The sequence below is a fragment of the Pleurodeles waltl genome, chromosome 3_2 (assembly GCF_031143425.1).
Source record: "Pleurodeles waltl isolate 20211129_DDA chromosome 3_2, aPleWal1.hap1.20221129, whole genome shotgun sequence".
NCBI classification, from domain to species: Eukaryota; Metazoa; Chordata; class Amphibia; order Caudata; family Salamandridae; genus Pleurodeles; species Pleurodeles waltl.
The window spans coordinates 107,364,834-107,378,060 of NC_090441.1; positions in this window are offsets into that span (position 1 = coordinate 107,364,834).

The following is a 13,227-nucleotide window of genomic DNA, read 5'->3' on the forward strand; positions in this document are numbered from 1 at the left end:
GTTTGTGTTGTATGTGATCTAACTTGTGCATAGCTGTTAGTGTGTTTCCTCATGGCAGACAAACGTGCATGTGTCTGAAGACTGACATAGGTGAGAGGCAATCCTACAGATACCTGACCATAGTAAGTGGAAGGTTCCATGACTGGGAGATTAGTACTGGCCTCTGTCTGTTTAATGGGGTATAGTCATTTGGGAGGATAAGGTATGGGTATGTGATAAGGCTTTAGTTAATGATACATTGAAAGGATCTTTCTGCCTCCTGGGATGGTGATAGACTGACATATCCCTAACGTCTGTTTTCTGTGGGCTGATAGTGAATGACACCTACGCTGAAACACTGAAATCCACAGCATGACTTCACAATGTGCTGATTGCCATGCTCCAAATAAATATGTGAAGATGTACAATACAGGTGACTTGTGTCATGTGTATGTTAAAATTCCCAATGCAATATGTATCCTGGTTGTCCAGTATATGTGTGATGACCATAACAGAGCTATAACATTGGAGAGGAAAATGTTGGTACAATAGTTGTCATACATGACTGTTATTTATGGTTGATACATCACACTTACACATGATCTGGGAGTAAGTAGTATTTATTGGGGAGTAAACAACAAAATGAGTGAATTGTATCAGAAAGTAAATAAAATTAACAGTGAAGCATTCAGCCATGTTTGATGAAATGCTCAGGGTAGCAGCTACACCATTTGGGAACTCAAGTCCAGTGTCCTTGCACTATATGAATATGGAGTTCGGTACCGGGATAGCGAACAGAATGTATCAGTCACACACAAGGGGAAATAGTCAGGAGAGGTTCACTTCCTAGCAGTGGGTATAGCTTTGGCATCTGCTCCTCCTGGATGTCTGGGTGGATGTCCATGTTTGCGGGGAGTGTTCTTCTGCTACAGAGGGTGGAGTGTCTGAGGCATTCCCTTCCCTTGGCAGGGCCTCAATTTCACTAGCAGCCACAGATGTCATGGAGACTGATGTCTCATGGTTAGTGAAAGAGGCCTGATGTTTCGGTGCCAGAGCTACTCAAGGTAGTATTGATGTCCCTCAGCCCAGGATATCATTTTGGGCCTGCCACTGCTGCATGGCTTCCTGGTGGTTGTCCCTCTGCAGCTGTCTGATCTCCTCCATGATGGTCAGTACCTGGCCAATAATACATTAGGAATTTTGGTATGCTCCCAAGACTTGGGACATGGTCTCCTGGTCAGTAGTGTCCAATGGAGCTCCCCATACTCTGGCCCACACCATCCTTCCTGTGCAACCTACCCCCACATACCTGTTCCCTGGCACAGTGTGCCCACTTCCACTTGTGGCAAGACCATCATTGTAAGGGGTGACATTAGGAGACTCAGGTACCTGTACTGGGGGGCACACAATGGACAAGACTGTCCTTGGGACACAGGTTGGGGGACGAATAGTTGCTTGTGATATAGTTGCAGCAGGGCTGGGAGGAGTCGCTGTGGTCAGGGAGAGGCTGACAGTTGTTGACTGACCAGGTGTCATTGAGAGGCCAGCTTTGTCCTGAGTGTCCAAACATCCAGGGCTGTTTTTCTCACATGGGCCTTTTTCCAGAGGGGTAGTGTCTGTCTCTGGTATCCTCTTCATGTTGGGGATGGCAAGGTTACATGTAGGAAAAGTGGAACACACAGTTGGTGTAAGTGATGCGACTAGTGAATAATCCATGTATAAATCAGACAACTGAACATGGTATGTGAGATGCACACACTGCCTTTACATGCACACACTCCCTTTACAGGATGCCCTGGCATAACAATGACAGCTGTTACTTAATTTGGGTCAGTGCAACGTGTGACACAGATATGTGCAATTGCATACAGCATGCTTCATGCTCTTGAAATATGCTGGTGTTTAAACGGCTGCAAATACCCTCAAATCTTGTCTGACATGACAATGTACACTTCTCTCCTAGTAAGGTGTATGACGTAATTGAGCCAACTAAAAGCCGAACAATGCACAATGGTGCCATTGCTGGAACACCAAATTAATGTTACAATTTGCCCTGGACCTCTGTCTGAATGTACTGCAAGTGCGTCCAGTTTACCATTTAGGTTTCCCCCCCCAGATGAGTACATCACATTATTAGGGATGTTTTCTCTGAGTCCAGTTTGGTGTGGGACATCGTTGTAACTGTGATTAGCTTGTAATGGTACTTGTAGTGGGCCATTGTATAGCTGTCACTGACATGGTGTGTTACATGGTGGACATTTCAGTTTTATTAACTTAGAATATTTGTTTCACATGCAAGACATTTCATATTTAGTACACCGTTCTGGTTTTGTTAATGTTGAAACAGTGCCTTCTGGGAGTTGTAGTGCTGTAAATCCCTAAGACTTCACATGCCCTTCCAAACACTGTGGCCCAAGATGAGTTTACTTGACATGTGGCATGGCAGTGAGGGTTATTTAAGGCTTTGGACAGGGGGTGTTGGTTGGTTTGGTCATTGGGGAGGGGAAAGGTGATTAGTGAACATGCAAGACGTAACTGTTTAGTGACATGAATGTTGTTGTGACCTACCCAACTCCACTCCCCCAGGTATTTCTGTCAGGTCCTCAGGATGTCCAAGACCTTCTCCTCCCATGATGTGAACTGTGAGGCAGGAGGTGGGGGCTACCGCCAGTCTTGAGGACCTCCAGATGTTGCCTGGATGCCATGGAATGTGTCTTGCAGCTGAGGTCATTCCAGATGTCCTCCCATGTGCGTGGGTAACTGCCTACTGCATTCACCCTGTGAACTATCCTTTGCCACAGCTCAATTTTCCTGGCTATTGATGTTTGCTGAACCTGTGCTCCAAATAGATATGGCTTTACCCTGACAATTTTGTCCACCATGACCCTCAACTCATCATCAGTGAAACATGGGTGTTTTGTGGGGACATGGTAGTGATGATAAAGACGGTGAGGTTGTGATTAAAAGGATGAGTAATGTTTGTGATGAGGTGTGGGTGCTGTGATGTGAGTGGGTGACAGTTGTTGTGTATTGTGTGGTTTTATGAATTGTGTGCTGTGTATGTTATGCAAATGTGAGATGTGTGCTGTGTGTAATGTGTAGGGTTGCCTATTATTTGTTTTGCTAGTTCTCTCATTTTTGGCTAGTGTCTGGCTGTGAGCGGAATTCTGGTTCCAAAGGATTATGGGTTGTGTAGGGGAGTGTTTTATAGTGCAGTGTGTAGGTGTGTCGGGTGTGTGACTGTATGTAGGGGGAATTCCAACTATCCAATGTGGTTTAGTGTTCTGACTGATCTGAGTTCAGACCGCCGCGGTTCGCACCGCCAATGGTTTCCTGCCGCGGAAGATCCACTGTCGTTATGTGTGGATCGTAATTAGATCAGTTGATTTTTGCCAGGCTGGTGGTGCTGGTGGTTGGACCCAATTTATACCCTCCTTCAGTATCCTGCTGTTTTCAGGATTTTGGCTGTTTTTGGCAGGCTGAGCTCCTTAACTCTTAAAACGGCAGTCAGATGACTGCCAGCATGGTAGTCTTTTGGCGGGCGCACTTCGGCAGTCCTATTGTCAGACAGCTAAAGCCATAATGAGGTCCTAAATCTTCTATCATAATGATAATGAGGAGACAGTAGCTATTCTGTGTTCCTCATAAATATAATTTCACTCTGTTAACACAGATAATTTGGATGTATCTTTCCAACAGTAGAGTATAACTTTGAAACCAAGTGCAATAAAAAGGTCAAATAAGGTTTGGGGGAAAGGTGATCAAAGTCAGGTGTCATAGATCCTAAGAAAACATTTTGGATTGTTTTTTGTATATTACATTGAACAATTGTTAAAAATGTAGACAAAATAGTTTTCCAAAACGTATATACATGAGAGCAATAGTAAAGTAAAAGAGTTAATGTACCATTGGAATTAAACAAGACTAGCATAATGGAGAAGTAGCCAAATTACATTTAGAGATACATCCCGAAGTGATTATAGCACTATTATAAATAAAAAATAGAGATTGTTTCATATGCATAGCTTTGGAATTATTAAATAGTTTGAGCCATAGCTTATCCCAGTAATGAACGGAAAAGGATACGGAAAGGTACATTTCCCATATTTCAATAGAATGTTGGGTTCGCACAACAGTTGGTATTAATAGGGTTTTATATATGCAATCAGCTTTAAGAATAGAATGATGATGGATAATATCTAAAGATGTCGAAGGTAGGAGTGGAATTAGTGAAGGAAGGAAATTATGAGTGACTAAAAATGAATAGGGAATTGAGGACACTAATTCATATTCCTTTAAAAAGTGTTTGGTACATTATGTTGTGCTTGTAGTTCAGGAAGGGATATAACTGAATTATCTTTTACCAGTTGGTAAACAAACATAATACCCGTCTCTTTCCGGTGCTTAAAATAAAAAGGTTTGTGACAAAATGTTGGAAACCTATAGTACCGAATTGAGGAGTATAAAAAGCATTGTTGAAAATCAAGAGCAGCAGAGGATATTATATGTAATAAATGCCAGGAGTATTTTAAAATGGATTGTTTGTAAACAAATGCACAATTTAACATATGAATCACATCTGTGAATGAAAAGTCATTCATAAGTATTGTTCAAATAAAATCCATAGTGGTATGAGATGGTTTGGAATGCCATTAATGAAGGCCTATAATTGTTGAATTAAAAAAGCGGAATGATATGGATTAAAGTCAGGAAATCGAACACCACCAACTTAATTCTTTGTGCGTTTGAGTTCAGAGAGGGCAATTAGTGGATCTTTGTTCCAGAATTTTTTTTCACAAATGGAATTAATTTGTGAAAAGTAATAATTGAAGATTTTGAAGGTTAACATAGAAAGTGTAGAAAGAACAAGTGGTACAATCACCTTTTTGAAGGTATGTAATCTGCCCCACCATGATAAATGCAGAAGAGACCAAGATGAGAATAACATTTGTATTTTTTTTTTTAATATTAACGTTATGGCTGATTATTTAGGAAATGGTAGGAGAAAACCAAGAACTAAAATATGTAATTCAGGAAGGCCACCATGTAAAGTTTATGCTTGCAGACATGTACTGACAGAAAGATGAATTTAAAGGTAATATTTCAATTTTGGAAAAGATGAGTTTATATCCAGAGATGTTAGAATATACATTAATCTCTTGTAAAAAAAAAAGAAAAAAAAGATCTAAGGAGGACAGGGCATTGGATATGTAAATACGAAATTTCCTAGCTATCGTGAAGGAAAGTTTCAATTCTATTAAGGACACGGAGGCGAGGATTATGCAAATCTTTCTTCACTCTTTATTCAACAGCAAGTTCAAAGTTAAACAAAACATGAACAGAAAAACTACAAGTTCCATGAGCCCGCCGCCATGGTAACGAGTATCCAATGAGGTGCCCTCCTTCACGTCAGTATAAATGGCCCGAGACACGTCACACTTCCTCGACTTCACTGCGGAAGGAATCCTGGTAGAGTCAATTGGTCGTAGTTTCGGAACCTAAAAAATAGGTGTAATTAGATGCAAATCCGATAGAACACAGGAAACCTACCAAAGGCAACAAAGTTATGAACTCTAAAACACATATAAATGAAAATATATCTGAATCAAGTGTTTACCTGAAAAATTAAAAATATGAGCAGAATAACCAATAAACAAAGGCATAAACGCAAGTATACTACCTTGCTACGCAGATAGATGTAATCGGGAGGGAACATATCCGCGAAATGTATGTGGGTGGGATAATCCTCGCCTCCGTGTCCTTAATAGAATTGAAACTTTCCTTCACGATAGCTAGGAAATTTCGTATTCTATCACAGGACCGGAGGCGAGGATTATGCAAGTTCAAAGCTTACTTACCACCAGTGCGGCTGCGTCGTGAATTGGTTTAAAGTAAAACTTCTTAAAAGTAGACTCTGAAGACCAATCAGCAGCATGCATGATGTCCTCCAACCTGCCCCCCACTTGTATGGCTTTGGAAGCCATAGCTCCCCGAGTAGAATGAGCCCCAAAAACTCGAATATCTATACCTGCCTCAGAGAGAATCCACCGAATCCATCTGGCAATGGAGGGAGAAGAAACCGCCCTAAACGGCTTCTTAATAGAAATCAACAATTGAGTCTCACCTGGAGGTCTACAAGAACTGGTCACTTCCTCATAGACTTTGAGACATCTAACCACACATAGCCTCGGGGAATCAGGAAAAACGGGATAGGACACCGACCTGGTATTATTCTTTGTTCTCCTTGCAATAGTAAACGTGACTCCTTCTGGAGTAAAGACTCGAGCGGAAACATCCAGTGCTCTGATATCTGACACACGCTTACAGGAAATGAGGCAGAGAAGCATGGCAAATTTTGCCGACAATTCCTTCATCGACAAATATTGGTTGTCCCGCCAAGAGGATAAGAGATTAAGAACCAAGTTCACATCCCAGAGCTCCGAATATCTAGGTTGTGGAGGTCTGGAGAGTCTAATACCCCTAAGAAGTTTACAAACCCAGGGATGCCCCCCAATCGGGAGATTATTCAGGGGAGGATGGCCCGCAGAGATGGCCGAGCGAAAAGAATTGATGGTGCGATACGCTAAGCCGGATGCAGCTAATTCCGCCAGGAAATTGATGATGTCGGCAATGCTGGCCCCCATGGGATCGCAGTGTTTGCCCACACACCAACTAGACCACCTATTCCATGCTGATCGATATCGTTTGCATGTACCAGGGGCCCAGGCCTGTGCGATGAAGTTATTAGCTTCCTGCGAAAGCCGGTTGTTTTGCCAATGATGCCGGAAATCTTCCAAGCTATGAGGGGAAGATGACCTTGAAGGATTAGAGGGTGGCAGAACCCCGACGGATCCAGGAGTATCGAGGGAAAATCCGGGAGGCGAAGAGGACACTCGCACGAGAGTTCCAGCAGAGTCGGGAACCATGCCTGTGATCTCCACCAGGGGGTTATTAGAATCACCGTCGCCTCTTGGCGGCGAACTTGAGCAGCAACCCGCGGGATAAGAAGAAACGGGGGAAAAGCATAACCCTGAAGAGTGCCCCAATGTTGGAGAAAGGCATCTACTGCCATCGCTCCCGGATCCGGACGCCAGCTGAAGTATAGGGGAAGCTGGGCATTCCAACGAGACGCAAAGAGATCCACTGAACAGGGACCCCAATGATCCATGATCGCCTGAAAAAACGAGCGATGTAGTCGCCAATCGCTGGGATCCCGGAGAAACCGAGAATTCCAGTCTGCCCACACATTCTGGGTTCCCGGAAGATACTCCGCTGTGACTGAGATTTGGTGTTGAAGGCAAAAATGCCAAAAATCTATCGCTAGCCCCGCTAGGGCTCTTGATCTTGTTCCCCCTAAACGATTTATGTATTGCACTGCCGATACGTTGTCCATCCGTAGTAGAACTACGCATGAGACCTTGTTTCTCGTGAGAGACTTGATTGCAAAAGAACCCGCCAGGAGCTCCAGGCAGTTGATATGCATGGTTAGTTCCTGCGGGGTCCAGCGTCCCCCCAACGAGATGTCCCCGCAACGAGCCCCCCATCCCTGGCGACTGGCATCTGACTCGATCACCAGATCCGGGGCCGCTCCAAAGATGGCCCTGCCATTCCATGCCTCCATGTGGTCCAGCCACCAACACAACTCCGTCCTTGCCTCTTGAGACAGGGAGATCAACTCGGAGTACGTCACCCCTCGGCGAAGGTGAAACGCTTTCAAGCGTTGCAGGGCTCTGTAGTGTAGGGGACCCGGAAAAATGGCTTGAATCGAAGACGAAAGCAGGCCTACCACTCTGGCTAACTGGCGTAGAGAGATCTGGTCCCGTTGCAGGACCTTTCTCAGTTCCTTCTTTATCTTGGAAATCTTCGTCGCCGGGAGACTGAGAGACGCTGAGCGGGAATCCACTAGAAACCCTAGGAAGACTAACGATTGAGTCGGAGTAAGTTGCGACTTCTGTTGGTTGATCACAAAACCAAGGTCCTGGAAAAGCGCAATAGTTGTGTTCAGATTGAACATCAACCGAGACCTGGACTGATCCATCAAAAGGATGTCGTCCAGATAAATTATGAGGCGAATGCCTTGTAACCTCAGAGTTTCCACTACTGGTTTGAGAAGTTTTGTGAAGCACCACGGCGCCGACGACAGGCCGAAGGGGAGTGTGGTGAATTCGAACACCTGGTTGTTCCATAAGAATTGCAGGAATCTGCGATGGGGTGGAAAAATAGGGACCGTGAGGTACGCGTCCTTGAGATCTAGACGAACCATCCAGTCCTCTTGTAAGAGGAGGTCGCGGAGCATGTGAATACCCTCCATTTTGAAATGTCTGTAAACCACCCACTCGTTGAAAGCACGAAGATTGATAACGGGACGAAACCCTTTGTCCTTCTTTTCCACCAAGAAGATGTTGCTTACGAAGCCTGTGGGGTGAAGGGAAGTAAAGGAAATGGCACCTTTGTGAAGAAGGGCCTGAACCTCTAAATCTATGAGTTCTGAGTCTTCTGCCGAGAACGCGATGGGCTGAGGCAGTTTCTCCTGAAATGGGGTACCCCAGAATTCTATTTGAAAACCTGAGACAGTTTGCAGAACCCATGCGTCGGAGGTAATGCGCCTCCAATTGTCCCTGAAAAACCTCAATCTCCCGCCAAAATTTGTTGGGGAAAAAGGGATAAGCCTCACCCGAGGGACCTCCTGGGGCATTATATGCTCCTCGTGCATTTCTGGAACCTCTGCTTCTTCCCCTGCCTCTGTTGGGGAAGAAGGTTCCTTGTCTGCCGTCCCTCCAACCGTTGTTGCGGAAGGAGCTGGGGCCTTGCTGGAAAGGACGGCCGGAAGAGCGACCCCTGCCTCGCCCGGCCCCGCCAAAAACCTTGTTGGGGAAAACCTTCTTAATCGAAGATTGCGCTTTATCCAAAGCTGAAAACGTAGCCACAAATTTTCCCAACTCTTTCACAAAGGGATCGCCAAATAAATTGCCTTGGGCAACAGCCCCTGCCTCCGAGTTAGACAGTTCCCCTAACTTGGGGTCGATTTTGATCAATAAAGATCTGCGTCTTTCTGCAGAGATGGCACAGTTCGCGTTGCCCAGAAGACAAACAGCTCTCTGAGCCCATCCCGCTATGATGTCCGTCTGAAGGGGAGTGTTTGCTTGCTTGGCCCGCTCCGCCAATTGAATAATCTGTGTGAGGGGACCTAACACATCAAGAAGTTTATCCTGGCATGCCCTCCAGGAGCGATCAATCCCTTTTTTGGGATCCTTGGTGTACTTGGAAAAAAACGTACACATTTTTGGGTCAATAACTGGCGTGAAAGCAACCTTATCCGATAAAGACGGGCGTGGGCACTCCGCCCGTAGACGAGTGCGCACCTCTTTGTCCAGAGGTTGCCTAATTTTACTGGCGACATATTCAGCCACCTTGTGGTCTGGACGCCACTCCGAGGAACGCGGATGGTAGATACCCTCCGGTTCAAACATATCGGAGTCAGAATCAGCGTGATCCGAAGGATCTGGTAGGGTAGCACCCGGACGCCAAGGGCGACCCGAGTCGTCATCTAAAGATGATGAGTCCTCATCTGAACCTCCCATGAAGCCTTTGGGGGATCCCAGATCAGGGTTCCATAGGTGGTGAAGCTTGTCACCCAGTACTCCGGGCAAACGGTCCTCCCGGGAGGGTACGCGCTTATGCGCGCGCGCACTCTTGGGATTGGGTGAAAATACACCATCCCCCAGGTGCCCCGCGTCGCGCTTGCGCATTTTCCTGGGGGCCGAAAGGGTAGAGGAATCACCCTCCGCTCCCGTCACACCAAACATGCCCGTACCTCTGGACACCTGTTCAGTAAGCTTAGCTACAGTATCCCTAAGAGGGGCTAAAGCGTGAGAAATAGCCTGGGAAAACAAAGTGTCCACTCCGGGGGGAAGGGTACGGTGAGAGGGACCCTCACCTGGGGACATGTTGGTAAAAGGTTCATTCTCTTGGGAGGAATGCATAATGAGGACTATGACAGAGTGTACACCCAACAAAAAATATACAATATATAGGGTAAAAAATCCCTACCCTCTCTGTCTACCGATAGCGAGCCAAGAAGTAATGCCTTCCCTAATGGGGTAATTCTTACCCAAACGGGTGTCAGGGTAGGGAATAGGAAAAAAATGCACCAAGGTGCCAAGCATGTAGTAGAGGAGAAGCCCTCAATTCTGGGAAAAAAGAAGCAAACGCTAAACGCGAGCCGCGCACTGAGAGGCACGCTCTCCGACGATAAAGAACACAGCGCGCGCTCCCTCTGGTGGGCCCGACGTGTATTAAACACGGCGAGGGCCGAAAGGAAATTAAACGCTCGAGCGGCCCGTCCGTTCCGGACCGCTCATGGCGATAAAGCTGCTACAACAACAGAAAGCCCCGCAAAACAATTGAGCGGCAGCGCGCCAAGTTTAGGAAACAAACTCCCAACGGAGGCAGAAAAGGCACTTATCTGAGCAGTGAAGAAAGAGGAAGTGTGACGTGTCTCGGGCCATTTATACTGACGTGAAGGAGGGCACCTCATTGGATACTCGTTACCATGGCGGCGGGCTCATGGAACTTGTAGTTTTTCTGTTCATGTTTTGTTTAACTTTGAACTTGCTGTTGAATAAAGAGTGAAGAAAGATTTGCATAATCCTCGCCTCCGGTCCTGTGATAGAATCAGAACATCATCAGCATAAGCTGATAGCTTATGGCCTGATTATGAGTTTGGCGGTCTGTTGACCGCCATGGTGGCAGCAGCAGTCCAACCATTGCCTTGTTGGTGGTCTGACTGGCATGTTACAAAACATGCCAAAGACCCATCCACAACGCCCACCCACACCGCAAGCACACCTAGACCCTGGTGTTGGCGAGATAGGCAAATGCCTCTATCAGACTGTCAGTGCAACCACCATCCCAATAATGATATTGCTTCCTACTGATGTGACCATAGTGGTCCTACCACCACACCACATTTGAGCTTGGGAAACAAAGGCAAATAAGTCTGAAACTCACTTGTTGGCAGCCTCACACATCCGGTGCTGCCATGGAGCTTATCCTACATGTTCTGCCGATGCTCGTGATCTTCATTGGCACACAAAATCAGCCCCATTGTGGATGCAATCAACGGTAAGTCACATACCTACCCGTTTCTTCCAACTCCACAGCAAATCAACTTTTCCCACTGACATGGTATGTGTGCTGTGCTTTGTGCCCCAAATATATTTTGGGTGCCCTGGTTCAGAGTTGTACACAACGTATGTCCCAACACAGCCCCACAGTGCCCCCTTTGGCCAGATCACTGACACTACACTGCCACACTCTACAAAACTTGATATGTGTGCACATCCCAGTTTGTGATGTTTTCATAACATTGTGTCACACAACAGCAAACCCATATCAATATCACACCTGTAAATTGAAGTGACACCCTCACATTGTACACATGCAATGACCTTTTGTGACAGAACACATACATCTGTATGGATGTGTCATTGAACCTAAACACACCTTCCCTGCAAAATCCTTCTAATGGACTCATACATATCAACCACATTGCAAGAGAATGTAAGGCGAATGGAATGCAGAATCATTTGTGTGACAAACATCCTAAGCACACAATGTAAACAATTCCTGCAGAATAGGTATGGTGGCATCAGGAGGTCAGCAGAAAGGCTGCTGTGCTGGGACGCAGTTCACTTTGCACATACCTCAAAAAATGCTATTCCCCCAGTTACTGTGGCCTGATGAATATCACGGTCAACCAATAGCATAACCAAGTATCATGTCCATGTGGCAAATGTGTAAGTGCAAGTCTAGAAAGCACATACTCCAGTAACATCATGGGTCACACATTTAGATAAAGTAGGTTTACAGTACACACATTTCAATGGGCACATATCCATTTGATTGTATAGGAAGGTAGCACAATGCTCATCCTCCATGTGTGGACAAACAAACCTCTAGCTTCTACACATTAAACAAAATTCCAATATACATCAGGGGGAGAAATGTAACCCAATAGATGTTGACAGTGGCCAAGCCAATAAGAAATACTTGCTATATGAAACAACATCCAATGCAAGGCCAACCCAATTGAATCACACACCCCACATCCCTCCATAGTCCTTTGTCCTGGGTGACTCTATCAATGGTTCCAAAGTCAGATATTGTCAATCTCAGCAAATGAATCATCAACCAGGGTGAAAAAAACACAACTGTAGTCATTCCTCACACATTAATCATTGTTGGACCTGGCCCTTTTTGTTGCGCTATCCCCAAGCTTTTTTGCCACCTTTCGCCTACTTTTTCTGAACTCTTGCTGTTGGCTCTAGGACTCTGAGCACTTTATCACTGCTGTTCAGTGCTAAAGTGCAGGTGCTCTCCCTTCTAAAGTTGATATGATTGGCTTACACCTAATTGGCACATTTAATTTACCTGTAAGTCCCTTGTACAGTGGTATCCCTATACCCAGGCCATGAATTAAATGCTACTAGTGGGCCTACAGCGCTGCTTGCGCCACCCACAGAAGTAGCTTTTCAAACCTGTCTCAGGCCTGCTAGCGCAGGGCCTGTGTGTGCAGTTTTCTGCCACAGGGACCTGGCATCTAAATGTACTTGCCAGGCCCAGAACTCCCCTTTTACTGTATGTAATTCACCCCTAAGGTAGGCCCTAGCTAGCCCTATGGGCAAGGTGCTATATATGTAGAAAGCAGGGCATGTGTCTGGTTGCGTTGTCTGTCCTGGTAGTCACAAACAGTCTATTTGGTGTCTCACTGCTGTGAGTGCTGCCTTGCTCATAGAATTGCATTGAAAATGCATTGCCTTATGTCTGAGGGGCATTGTCTGATTTATGAGGGGTAGCGTAGGCATGTTTGGTATAGTTGTAATGGTAGTGAGGAATGCTGCATACTGGTGTAGGTGGATTTTTTATTACCATTATAGAAATACCACCTCTAGAAAATGACAATTTCTCTGTGCTTATGACTATGGTGTTTTGCAGCTTGACTCCAATCCACGTCTGGGACAGAGTGACAGCTGGGCTTTGTGCATGTTTTTCAGACAGCCTGTACACAGGGAGGGTGAAGGTGTCACATAGGCGCATCTGCAAATTGAATGGTGCTGAGAGAAGGGAGGGTGGGGCTCAACTCCATTTGTAAAGGCTGTGAGCTGGCCTCACACGAAGGGCTCATTTACCCCTAACTGATGTCTGGAGCCTGTGCTGGAGGAGAAAGGGGACACTCCTAGAACTAAT